The sequence below is a fragment of the Pseudonaja textilis genome, chromosome 1 (assembly GCF_049901715.1).
Source record: "Pseudonaja textilis isolate UNSWEBS1 chromosome 1, rPseTex1.2, whole genome shotgun sequence".
Classification (NCBI taxonomy): Eukaryota; Metazoa; Chordata; class Lepidosauria; order Squamata; family Elapidae; genus Pseudonaja; species Pseudonaja textilis.
Genome location: NC_141990.1, coordinates 163,804,077 through 163,817,789, shown reverse-complemented (window position 1 = coordinate 163,817,789; position 13,713 = coordinate 163,804,077). Strand labels below are relative to the sequence as shown.

The window sequence follows — 13,713 nt, the reverse complement described above, 5'->3', positions numbered from 1 at the left end:
AAGCCACTTTTGAGAAGCTGAAATAACTTTTTGCCGCTGATCCGGTGCTCAAACATCCGGACATGGATGCCCCTTTTGTAATCCAAGCTGATGCAAGTGATGTAGCAGTGGGGGCGGTGTTACTACAAGCAAACGAGATGGGGAATCTGCAACTGTGTGCATATACTTCCTGTAAATTAACTGAGACAGAAAGAAGATGGGCCATTTGGGAAAAAGAAGCTTTTGCAGTTCTATGGGCTCTGTTAACCTGGAGGCATTTTCTAGAAAGGACAAAACACCCCGTTGAGGTGTGGACGGATCCTAAGAATTTAGAGGCTCTAAAAACTCCACGGAAACTGTCACCTAAGCAAATTCTCTGGGCGCAATACTTCAAATGCTTTAATTTTTCATTGAAGTACATCTCAGGGGGGAGGAAATTCATGGCGGATGCATTATCTAGATTGCCTCAATATAATAATGCCTGTCCAGAAATGATCTACCCTATTGTCCCAACTAGATAGTTGGTGGCTCCAATGGTTACCAGGGCCCAGAAAAAAGGTGAAGTTGATTTATCAAAGGATTTATCTGCAGTTAAAAGAAGCTCTGAAACTTGATGATTGGTTCCTGACTCACTCAAATAACTGTACAGTTAGAGATGGATTGGTATTGGTGGGGGCTAAATTATATGTGCCAGCAAAGTTGAGGAACCAAATATTACAACAAGCTCATGATTCTGAAACTGCTGGACATTTTGGGTTCATAAAAAACTTACACTTGGTTAAAAGGTAATTTTGGTGGCCTACTTTGAAAAAGGACATTGAAACTTATGTGGCTAGTTGTCCTATCTGTGCCTCAGCCAAACAGCCGCCTGGTAAACCAGCAGGCCTACTACAAAATGTAGCTAGACTGACTGCTTCATGGAAAGAAATTTCTATGGATTTTATAGTGAAATTACCTGAAAGAGGAGGAAATACAGTTATTTGGGTAGTAACAGATTTGTTTTCCAAACAGGTACATTTCATAACCTTGTGCAAAAATCCCACCCTGTGAAAACCTTAGCTAAACTGTTTATTTTACATGTCTATTGGTTACATGGGGTTCCTGAATGGATAATCTCAGATAGGGGTGTCCAATTTACCAAAAACTTTTGAAAAGAGTTCCTGAAGTTATTGGGCTCTGCCCAGAGTTTAAGATCCACCCACCACTCTCAAACCAATAGGGCTTGTGATAGAAGTAACTCGGTATTGGACCAATATCTTAGATGCTATATTAATTATCAACAAGATGATTGGGCTGACCTATTGCCATTTGCTGAGGTGGCATATAACAATTCGGTTCATAGTAGTACTGGGTTTATTCCATTTAAAGTGGCTTTGGGACAAGACTTTGTACCCATACCTGAGCTTCCACAGGAGAAACCTAATATTCAGTCATTGAGTGAGCGGATAACCCAACTCCAGCTTAGCTAGCCGGTTACCCATAAAGCATTGGATGATGCTCATCACTCTCATAAGAAATTTGCAGACAAAAAGAGAGCTCTACAGAAACAATATCAAGTTGGAGACAAAGTTTTCTTGTATTTACAGACCACACAAAAGTAAAAAAAGCTGGGGCCTAAATATGTTGGACCTTTTCTGATTGAACGTATTGTGAATCCCATGGCAGTCCAATTGTGATTACCAAAAATTCTTAGACAAGTCCATCCTGTCTTCCATGTTAGTTTATTGAAACCTGAACATAACTCCAACCTGAGACAAGCTCAGGTTGATCCCCCTGTTCCTCTTCTAATTGAGGGTGAACAACATTTTGAAATTAAAAAAAATTTGGATTCTAGGAAACAAAGAGGTTGACTTCAATATTTAGTTGTCTGGATTTCTTTCCTTTGGTTTGCATCTTTCAGCTGTCATGAGTAACAGGGGGGAGGAGGGGTGAAATAGTTATGGGAAGTGAGCTGGAGGTTTCAGACAATAAACTGTATAAATTGGGGGGGGGGGATTTCTTGTTTATGCTTCTTTCTTATGCTATGCGCAAGGGCACCTCTTTATCAAAATAAGTCAAGGTCAACGGATAGATGCCACACTTTGTATATGTGATTTACGTGCTCATTTTCTCAGATTCAGAATTCCTTTGATGCTACCACTTGATTTCCAGTAAAAGATATCTTTTCTCTGATTAAAAGAGTCTAAGTATTTCTTTCTTGGATTTTGAATGGAGCACCAGCTGACACTAATGTTGGATTTCATTTTCTCATTCCTGGAAATCTTCGGAAATCTTCTTTCCAACATTTTCTTTCTAATACTTTTAATACTTTCACGTTAAAAAAGTCCAAAAGAAAGCATCCATCACAATCAATCAAATTGTTATTATGGTCAAAGACCATCAAAAGGAGGATGGTCAATTTAAAAAGCATAAAATACATAAGAGTCTAAAAAATAACTATTATAAATATATATATAAAGCTAAAACATATAAAGCTAAAACATCTAAAACTGAAATGCATATCTAAAAACAAAAATGTAAAAGGAATCTAAAAGGAGGGGTAGGAGCATTAGATGGAGGTAGGAGAGCATAAGGTCTGCATTTGCAGACAAAATCTATCACAGTAGAGAGCACTCTAAGAATGATGAACTAGATGCCCATTAAGCCTACTTTATGGCACAGACTATTATCTAATGGATTTTAAACACTGCTGTGTTTAAACTTCACAACATAACATTGTAGCAGGATTAGTATCTGAAAGCAGCAGGAAGGTATAGAATTGTCCTGAGTACCCTGTGCAATTTTGGTGAGATGAGGCTAGTATGAATGTCTCTGTAGTATAGGCACTAGAGGAGTACATGTTCTGTTGTTTCCACATGTCCAGAGTTGCAGGTTCATTGCCTCTCTGGGTAGGGAATCTTCCTGTATCAGCCTTCAAGGACAACTGAGGGAAGGGCATGACATCATGCCAGAGGAAATTTACTTCTGGTTAGGTACTTTGAGCTTGGTATACCATAGGGAAGGCAAAGTACCTATAGGATTCATTGGCAATAAGGGCTGGGGATTTGATTAGATCCAATTGGCACTCTGTGTCTTCTGCCCAGTGTTTAATGAAAGCCTGATCATATCCAGTTCTGAGTAGAAAAGCCCAAGGGTGAGATTTTAGTTGTCACTGTCTTTTTCTATGTGAATGACAACCATCCTCATAGATAACGAGGCAAGGCCGAGGAGGAAAGAGAATAGTTTGAGCCAGTAATTGAGTATGGAGTATGGCCACCCATACTCTAGCATTCACTTTCACAAACCCTGTCTCTAGTCTCAGAGTGCCATTAGAGACACATTTTGGGATTTGAAGAGGTGATCTTAGATTGAACAAGTTCTAGTGGTATAAAATAGCAACATCATAAATACGTTGCGCTAAGAATAGCAGATGAATTCCTCTGTGCATTTTCAGTAGTGCAATTCCTATGGGGTTTCCAAGTGTTGGCAGAATGAAGCAGCTCTCCCAGGTATTTTAAAATAGAAGACCTGCTCGATCTCCTGGTCATATATCCTCCAGGAATGGTTCCTGTGCCATTTGACAAATGCCATGACTCTAGTTTTCTCATAATTCAGTTGGTCTTCCTGGCAATATTGTGTTAGGAAACCATGTGAAAAGCTATGGATACTCTGGATTCAAGTAATTCCAACCTCCGATCTTTCCCCTTATCCTTATAAATGTAGAAGTTAACATTGCTGTCTCACAAATTAGTTCATAAAGAAGATTCTCCCATTTGCCTGTGGTATCAGATATCAGATAGAGAGGCTAGAGTGAAAGGACCAGTTGAATGGGGAAAGAGAAGCTCTTCCCATTCACTTCATCAGTCTTTTCACCTGAGCTTTGCAATTACTAGTGGTCCATCATCACGAAACTCCACAGTGTAAGATAAGAGCGCTCTGTTTAAGGCTGGAAATATCTATGCAATGCCTGTCAATTTAACTCAAAAACTTAAAAGTGGAATACCGATATTTTGCCATTGCAAAACTCTGTAAACCTATATAAAACATAAATTGAGACATATAGAAGGAGCCGGTACAAGGATTATCAGAGGCAAGGAAAATATAATTTGAAGTGAGTGAATGCTGAGAAAATTACTAACGAGGCCAAAGGAAGGGAGGAGGGAGTAATTGCTATTTTTGGTCTCTTCGTAAGTAAGCAAGCAAACAAAGTTGACCTAAAATTATTGCTTTTCTAGTTCAAAGCATCAGATGTTATTAACATTTCCATTTAGTCAAAACAAATGAGACTTGCATATATTTGCTTTATTTTAAAGATAATTTAAAATTTGTCATTAAGCAAGGAAGCACATCTTACAAAGCATCACATCTGTCACATTTAACTTCCAGAAGCAACACAACCACATATACAGAAACATACAAACACACTAGGATCTCTACAAATGCATATAATACATTCATTGTTCATCTCTCCCTAGCATTATTAACTATATTTTGCTTGGATTTACTGAGTTCTGCTGTACACTGTACACCATCCTCAAGATACAGGTACAACATGCAAGCCGGGAGGAAAAGAAAAGCCTAATGTGGAAAGAGTCTGGATGGAGTGAGGGTGGAAGAACCTCCCTACCACGGATCATTGCTATGAAAAGGATAGCCTGTTAAGAAGAAAAAATCAGGTGCCAGGTGCTGTTTGTGAGAGAACTTTTGCTGTGAGTAGAAAGTGGAGAAGGTGGAGAAGGAGATATTGAATACTGCAAGAGTCAAGAAAAGGGAAAAGCAGAGGGAAAAGGCTTCTTTCTCACAACCAGAGGAATCACAGAGGTGAGGAGAAGTTTACTGGGATAACAAATATCCTGCCTTTCTGAGATCAGGCAGGAAATGGAAACTGAAGACCCTACTGAAAAAAGAGAGAGAGGAGGTCGACTAAAATATGCCATGTTTCTTTTTGCTTTTTTTTTTCATTCTCAACAAACTGACATAGGACACTCCACACACACACACACACACCAGAAATTTAGTATAAAGACACACATACCTGCTTATTGATTACAATGTATTTTTGTTTCTCAGGCTTTCCCATTTGGAATTACCTCTTCAGGAAAAATTTTTTTGACAGTTTGCATACTGGTAAAACATTGCCATCTTTTAATGAGAACACATTAGGAGGGAAAGAAAGCAATCCTTTCTTATAATTTATTCTTTCTGATGGATCTTTGATTCTGTATTGCTTCAGGCAATGCCATTTCTTGTGCAGTCCCATCACTCAAGGGATGTATACCGCAATTTGAGGCAAAGTTATAGGCCACCTGTATCTGATTGTCGCTAGTAAGCTTGGATCTTTAGAAGGCTCTCCTAATTTCTAAGAAGAAATTGGAACTGGGATGAGTTCCAGTGCCTTCTTTAAAAAATTTCCACATGTGGAACTTCCAGTTTGGGGCTCTTCAGCAACAGACCAAAATCTGCAATTGTGCGTGGTTTCAATTTGTGCTCGCTGCTGGAGCGCCCCAATCCTTTGGATTTGGGGCTGAAAGCACCCCGTAGAGGTGGTGAAGTGGGGGGAGATTTCTAGCTGAGTGGAGGGGCGCTGAACCTCTCCTCCTTGGCTGGTCCAAACTCATTTCCCCAAAGGCCATTGCAGCAGTGGTCAGAAATGGCCACCTCAAAGAAGAACCCGACTGGATAAGATTGTGCAGGAGGAAGACAAAGAGGAAAGCAGGACAGACCAGGCTAAACAACAGAGAACATCTAAGCAAGGTACCCTGAATCTAAAAGTACCTAGAGAGATACTTCTAAAGGAAGATCTTTAAGCGGCGAAGGAGAGAGAAAAGGAGGTTAAAAACCCTTTTTTTAACGTTTATAGTGACAATTACAAATGGTATGGAAAGAAATTTATATTAATCTTTTTTGACACTAATAGGCAACCTTAAGCTGAAATCTAAGTGTCAAAAGGAGAATAAAGATTTTTTTTTCTTGGTCATTTTAAAACCCTAAAAAGGAGAAGAGTGGGGGCAAAAGGGTGGGACTTGGAATAATGTAAAAATGGAGTGCCACCTGGAAAAATAAAGAGGATTAACAGTGAAACTTTGAAAAGACTCCCGAGGATATATTGTAACTGAAATCTTATTAAAAGATACAGTAACCCACGGAAAGGAAAAGTAAAAGAAAGAAACAAGAAGGAACAGTCTGGGATCATTTGGTGATTTAAAAAAAAAAAGTTTTTGGCATTGGTTTTTTCTTTCTTTTTCTGTTTTTACTTAAAGTCAATCAGGTGGTTGTTCAAAAGTGTTTAAAATGGCATCACTCCTGGAGGAATTGAAGATGAGTCTTAAAAAACAGAAAGAAGATGCAGAAAGGGGAGGAAGATCCTTTGGCTTCGTATTTGAATTTTTTGAAATGGAGATCCTGAACTATGAAAAGCAAAAGGAAAAGCTTCAAGAGCAAGAAGAAGGTCGGGACAAAGAAGAAGCCATTTTCAATTATCAAATAATGCAAAGTGTGGTAATAAGGGGGAAAGGAGTTAAAAGTTTGAGATCAAAGGGAACAGCCAAAAAGAAAAAATAGTCTGAAAAGGAAATATAACAGCAAGGAGAGGCAGAAAAGAAAACTACAGAAGGGAAAATTAGAGAGAGAAGGGTATAAAAAAGGGTATGAGAAAAAAGGGGAGAAGATAGAAAGGGAAAGAACTTATGAGGGACAAAAACAGGAAATAAAGAAAAAAGGGAAACGTACTAGGATTAAAGGTATTTGCTCAGCTAGAAAACAGAGACAGTGGTTAAATTAAGTTAAAAGTGAGGATTCTGCAAAGGTACAAAAGATAGTGTTGTGACAGTAGAATACTGTAATGAGTTAGAAATGAAATAAGTAAATAATCTATGAGATAAAACTGTATTGTTATGTAATGGTATGCTTATTTTATAATTAATGCAATAATAAAGAAGAGAAGGAAACATTGCAATTGTTTCTAAAGATTGATAAAATATTGAAAAGAAATGTGAAAGATTTATAAGGAAATTTATACCAGTTATTAGAATGAATTTGAATAATTATTTTGCTTATTAATAGTAAATAATTTATAAGATAAAACTGTATAACTATCCAATGGTATGCTTATTAACAGTTAAGTAATAATGAAGAAGGGAGGGAAACATTTTTTTCTTTTTACATTTTCTTTTTTTTTTTCATATAAATTTTATTGAATTTACAATTAAAAAATAACATAACAACATTACATAAGAAACAGAGAGAGAAAAAGAAGAAAGAAAGAAGAGAGAAGAGAGAGGAAAAAACAAAACTTTTCGGTCTTGCGACCGAAAAAGGAGAAGAAGAAGTATAAAAGAGAAAAACAAAAACAAAAAAACAAAGAGACGGAAGAAAAAGAAAATACGTTAAAACCAGACAAATATTCTTTTGACAGTCTACAAGATCCAATTCTCCTACCTTACTTTAAATATACACATCTTATCGCTATTTATGGATATTTATGCTTATTTATGCTCATTAAACAGTTTATCTCTGATATAACCAATTATACCATGCATTCCAATTATTATCAAATGCTGAAGACTCTTTATTTTTAAGAGCTATGGTTAAATTGTCCATTTCTGCGCAGTCACATATTCTAACTGCGGCCAGATTAGCATTTGCCCAGTGCTGGAAATCATCCCGTTTACCTACAGATCAATTGGTCATTCAGAAAATATGTGACTTTTTACATTTTCAAGGGGAAGTACCAAGCAGAGTCTGAATGATGAGATTTACATGATATAAAATAGATATTAGAAATTTTAATGTTATAATTTTAGAATGCACAAATTCAATGTTTAATGAGATTTCATATGATAATAACAATAAGATTTAAAGGTGTTGCACTTCGATTGGCAATCATAGGGGGAATTTTGCTTCTTAAGAATGTTGGAAGAGAACATATGAAATTGTAAACAAGACAGACGAAAGTATAAGTACAATGAATAAAAAGATATAGAAATTTAGGTAAAAGAAATACAATTGAATAAGAAGAAAATGAGATAACCATAAAAGATAATTAAGAGAAGTAAAGGGAGAAATAGTGAGAAATTGGAAAAAGAGTAATGAGATATGAAGTTGAATACATAAGATGAATATGCATATGAAATTGTGTCTGTATGGAAATGTGATAACCCGGAACCATGCTGTACTCAAATAAGATGTTTTATTTGTTTTGTTAAAACTCAATAAAACTTTATTAAAAATTTTTTCCAGATGTGCATCTCAACACGCATAATTTGGAAAAATAATTTAAAAATATTCTTTGTTTTTGTGCATTGGAGTCAGTGTTGGCCCCTGGATTAGTTCCTGCAGTTTTTTTAGCAAAGTTTCAGATGTGATTTGCCTATGCCTGATTCATAAAACTATGAGAGTGAGACTGGCCCAAGGACATCTAGCTGGATTTGTGCCCAAGGCTGGACTCATGGTCTTGGGTTGCTAGGTTGATGCCTTAAGTACTACAACCCAATGGTTTCAAATTTGGAAAAGGCTTTCAAAATAATCTGGCAGTTAGCTCCCACCCATGAGCCTCATACATCTGGAAGCTAAACCTAATATGTTGAGCTTGTTTACATACACTGAGTGCAACAAGGGAACTATTGTTCCATGGTAGAATCCCACAAAGTTGCTCCAAATATACAGTAATAGCAGCACAATTGTTAACATGGGAAAGACCCAGTTTGCTCCTTTTGACTTTTAATTATAAGGTTTGAAAATGTGCTTTCTTAATGTAGGGAAGTGTGATACAAAGAGCTCTTCCAAATAAAGGCCTCCTTTTGATTTTTAATCACACAGTATCATAACCACTGCATGCAACTGAATTACATTTCTATTGCAGTTCCATTTTAGCCACGGTTACAAATCTCAATACTGCCAATCAAGTTCCTCTTTTGAAATGGAAAAGTATTGCTATTTTGCACTTCATTCCTATCTCAGCCAGATGTTGATTTCTATCAGTGCCCTATCACTGGGTATTATTTTTGGAACATCCTCTCACTTCCTGTTCCTTCTTGAATGCAGTCAAGTATCATAGCTCTGAACAGCCTCACTCTGCTCCATGCTCTCTTTCCCTCCTTCTGCCAAGCATTTTTTTGGATAATAGAATATAGAATCTGGCCAAATTACAGAGCAAATCTCCCCTTCCCCCATTTCCTTTTAAAATAGATCATGTTTACTTAAAGGCCAGTTGAGTAGTTTCATGCAATCTTTCCATCAACAAGCTCCAACATTCTCTTTGTGGAATACCCATTAGAGACACATTGGTATGCCAGCATGGCATCACTAAGTGGTTTCACAACGACTCCTATGGGTATGAGCCACAGTACTAACAGCCCACCTGTTTTCTTGCTTGAAAACACCAATTCTCCTTCACATACAATACAGCTACTCCAACCTTTTCTCATAGCAAGATGTATATACATATAAACCCTGGGTTAGCAATGCATTTGTGGGCCAGGCAGGTTTAGCATTTTTAAGATATAAAGTTTCATTAACATCAACAACACTGAACAAAAGAATGGATAATGACTAGTATTATTGGTTCTCTTCGAGGGTGATACTAACAGGGTGATACTGCAGTTCTCTAAGTTCCACTGTATACCAGCATTGACATAGAAAGGAGTAAGTTTGATTAACTGAAAAGCTGAAAGTTCTACATATAATATGATCATATCAATCACATTTAATATTAGCACATAGCTGAAAACAATGAAGACAACCAAAATGAACCTCAAGTGAATTTTAACCTGGATTTAGAAGAATAGGTAATGAATAAGCTCAAAGATATCTACGAGGAGAGAGGGCTAGTCACCATCAAAGCCCCACCAGTTTTTACTTGCATTATTACACTTTAACTTTTTTGATCCTCTTCCCCCAGAATATGTCCATGGATCAGATGATGGTTTGCAAGATAATTTGACCACATATTTTTATTGATTGATCTGCTCTTTCAAACTCCATAACAAATTACATGCATGTGCAAACACACACTCAGACACACAGGGAATATTTCATAAAGAGCTAATATTTTAATAAAGGAGGAAAAAGGCTTACAGCCAATTTTTTAAAAAACCTATGTACATTGAAAATCCATAGGAAATAAATGTAATAGTCAATAAATTAAAAGTAGGACAGTGGCAGCCATGTATTATTAATGTTATTCAATGTTATAACACTAAACAGATTTGTTGTTTCTCATTTAAAAGGCACTAGGAATAAGGCTGTGAAAGCAACCTAATAGTTTAGTTCCAATGTACTTTAGTTTACTTATGAGCAAAGTTAAAATAGGAAGAGCCTACAAATCCAGACTTTAGATTTGATTAAAAGTTCATGTTGGACAGTTTTCCAGAGTATAGTTAACCATTGCCAATGAACATAGCTAGGTTGCAAAATGAAGCAATAATAGAAGGGACAGAACATGTATTTTACAGATGAACAATTAAAACCACAATGTTTAGCTTTCCTAGCTACAGAGAATATGAAATTAACTGCTTTGGAAAAAAGTTGAATAAAATATTGAATGAAACACATTGTCTCTGATGAGACTTCAGCTACTATAGTGGAATATATTATAAAGTGGGTGTTTTTTTTTCATTAGTGCATCAGGGATATATAGCCTCTTAAAATGCAATTCTGTTTAACAAAAGGGGCAGATAAATCATACTAAAACAAGTCAGGTAGTTGTTCAAGTGTCCAATAATAGGCACCAATAAAATTAGCTTGACATTCCAATTAATTACATTAACTAAATTCCATAGGTATGGATTTATAGATGTATCTGTGCTTTTTTGTAAAGGCAGGGTTGCTTGTGAAATTCCCATGTTAGTAAGTTTTTTCAGCTCAAAGCTTAAATTCTCTAACCCTGTATTTATTTTGTGATATGATAATTTATCAGTTATGGGATAAAATTCTTCTATTTCTATAAGATGCTATCATCATCATCATCCCAATGTTCATATATTTTAAACATATAAATGTTGAATATAAGAAATGTTATAATACATAATCATTTTTATACATTCAAAACTCAGTAAGAAAAATAATCATTATGAAATCAATGTAGGACAAGAAGTAGCAGATTAATATCAGTCATGAAAGACCAGTATCACATGTAAAGTTCCAATTAAACTTATTTACTATTAATCATGCCAGTGCACATGAATCTACTCAAGTAAAGGTTAGCACTATATTGGCATTAGATAAGGCTCAACAGAATTCAAAAGGGGTGGAGTTAATCCATTTGTGGCTACATAGAGACTCCAGGCTTTTCCTTTTTTGACTTCGCCCTCAGGTTTTGTAACTTCTTCTCCTACAAACAGTAAGGCAAAACACTGCCCAAGGGTAGTTTCCAGGGTGGGCTTCAAAAATTTTAACAACCAGTTCTCTGCCTGGTTGCTGGGTGGGTGTGGTGGGTGTGGCCTAGTTGGCCTCCTGCACCATGTCGGCGGGGGGGCATTTTTATCTTCTCCGAGCTCTGGAGCCTTTCCTCGAGTCTATGGGAGGGAGAAAACAGGCTCCCCAGGCTCCAGAGGCCCTCTGAAGGCCAGAAACGGGCCTGTTTCTGGCCTTCTGGAGCCTCCAGGAGACCTGTTTTTCCCCCATCCATGAGCCTCCACACAGGCTCTGCACTTACCTGGCATCCAAAACAAGCTGCATGGAGACTCCTGGGAGGAGAGGGGCAAGTTGGATGAGGCCAGCCAGGGGTGGGATTTGCTGGTTCACCGAACCAGCCATAAAATTAGCTACCGGTTAGCTAAGGGCTTGTCCAAACCAGAGCAAACCGGTAGCAGCCCACCCCTGGTGGCTTCAAGAAGCTAACATAATGGCTTAATGAAAATCCTTTTTTTTTTCAATATATAAAACAAATATTATACAGATTTTTTTAAAAAAAAAAACTTCACCTACTATGTGGAAACAAAGTTATATAAGTTTGGTTAACCACATGTAAACTAAGGACCATCGCTTTCAAAGTCAAATGATTGCATTCCCAGAACCCAGGAAAACATCTTTCACTGCATCCCCTAAGACAGCAGCTCTCGAAGTATTATCTGGGGACACTGAAGGTCTCCAAAACTCTTTTATCCACAAAGTCAAATAATTAAATATTTGAAAATTTCTCAGCTTTAATTTTTAGTACAATAAATATTGATATATATATATTTGAATAATCCTTGACTTATGTTCGTAATGGAGAATGGAATTGTGATTGAAAGTCACTGTTTTCGTAAGTCAAGGCATCCATATGACTGAAAGTAATTTTCCAGCCTATTTTGCAGTGATCATTAAGCAAATGCCACAGTAATTAAGCAAATCAATTTGTTGCTGGAAACTGACAAAAAACATAGTGAATTGCAGTCATGTGTGGATCCTCAATCATTTTTAAGAATGTAAAGGTTTGAGAACTGCAGCTCCAAGATATGCTTAATGGGAAAAATTGGGACACACTAATCTAGCCAATGGACTACCTGCTTTTTCTCACTACCGTGTTTCTCACAAAATAAGGCCGGGCCTTATTTTTTTTTTGACCCCTGAAAAAACGGCTAGCCAGTCTTTTCAGGGGTGACTTAATTTCCTCGCCCACCTAGAGCGGCCCATATGCACGTACCTTGCCGTGAGGCCGCTTCTATCGGCCGACAAAAGCTCCCTGACCGCAGAGTCCCCAGCTGCTTCAGGGTGCGGCGTGGCTGCCCGTGTCCCCTCGCCTTTAGGCAGTCTCTTTCGGGTGATGGAAGCTCCCCAAATGCAGTCACCAGCCACTTCGATCGGCCAGTAGAAGCGGCCTCGGTGCGAGCGTGCGCGCACACACACACACACACACCTCACCATGAGGCCGCTTCTTTCGGCAGACAAAAGCTCCCTTGAAGGCAGAGTCCCCAGCCACTTGAGGGCGAGGCATGGCTGCCCATGTCCCCTCGCCTTTAGGCAGTCTTTATTGGGCGATGGAAGCTCCCCAAATGCAGTCACCAGCCACTTCGATCGGCCAGGAGAAGCGGCCTTGGGTTGAGCGTGCGCGCACACACACACACTCCCTTCACCGTGAGGCTGCTTCTTTCGGCAGATGAAAGCTCCCTTGAAGGCAGAGTCCCCAGCTGCTTCGGGGTGAGGCGTGGCTGCCCATGTCCCCTCGCCTTTAGGCAGTCTCTTTCGGGCGATGGAAGCTCCCCAAATGCAGTCACCAGCCACTTCAATTGGCCGGTAGAAGCGGCCTCGCAGCGAGGGGAGTGTGTGTGTGTGCACTCGCCTGAAATGGCTGGTGGCTGGTGACTGCATTTGGGGAGCTTCTATTGCCTGAAAGAGACTGCCTAAAGGCGAGGGGATATGGGCAGCCACACCTCGCCCCGAAGCAGCTGGGGACTCTGCCTTCAAGGGAGCTTTCATCTACTGAAAGAAGTGGACTTGTGGTGAGGGGAGTGCCTGTGTGTGAGCTCGTCCCAAGGCTGCTTCTACCGGCTGATCGAAGTGGCTGGTGACTCCATTTGGGGAGCTTCCATCGTCCGAAAGAGACTGCCTAAAGGCGAGGGGACATGGGCAGCCACGCCTCGCCCGAAGTGGCTGGGGACTCTGCCTTCAAGAGAGCTTTCACCTGCCGATAGAAGCGGCCTCAGGGCGAGGGGAGTGAGTGTCTGTGTCACTCTCCCGAGGCCACTTCTACCGGCCGATCGAAGTGGCTGGTGACTCCATTTGGGGAGCTTCCATCACCTGAAAGAGACTGCCTAAAGGCGAGGTGACATGGGT

General features: G+C 38.8%; 1 protein-coding gene across 4 annotated transcripts in view; it reads right to left on the bottom strand.

Annotated features, from left to right (window-relative positions):
- Positions 1-13,713, bottom strand: part of ERBB4 (erb-b2 receptor tyrosine kinase 4) — a 918,585-nt gene that overhangs the window by 58,489 nt on the left and 846,383 nt on the right. The window lies entirely within an intron of this gene.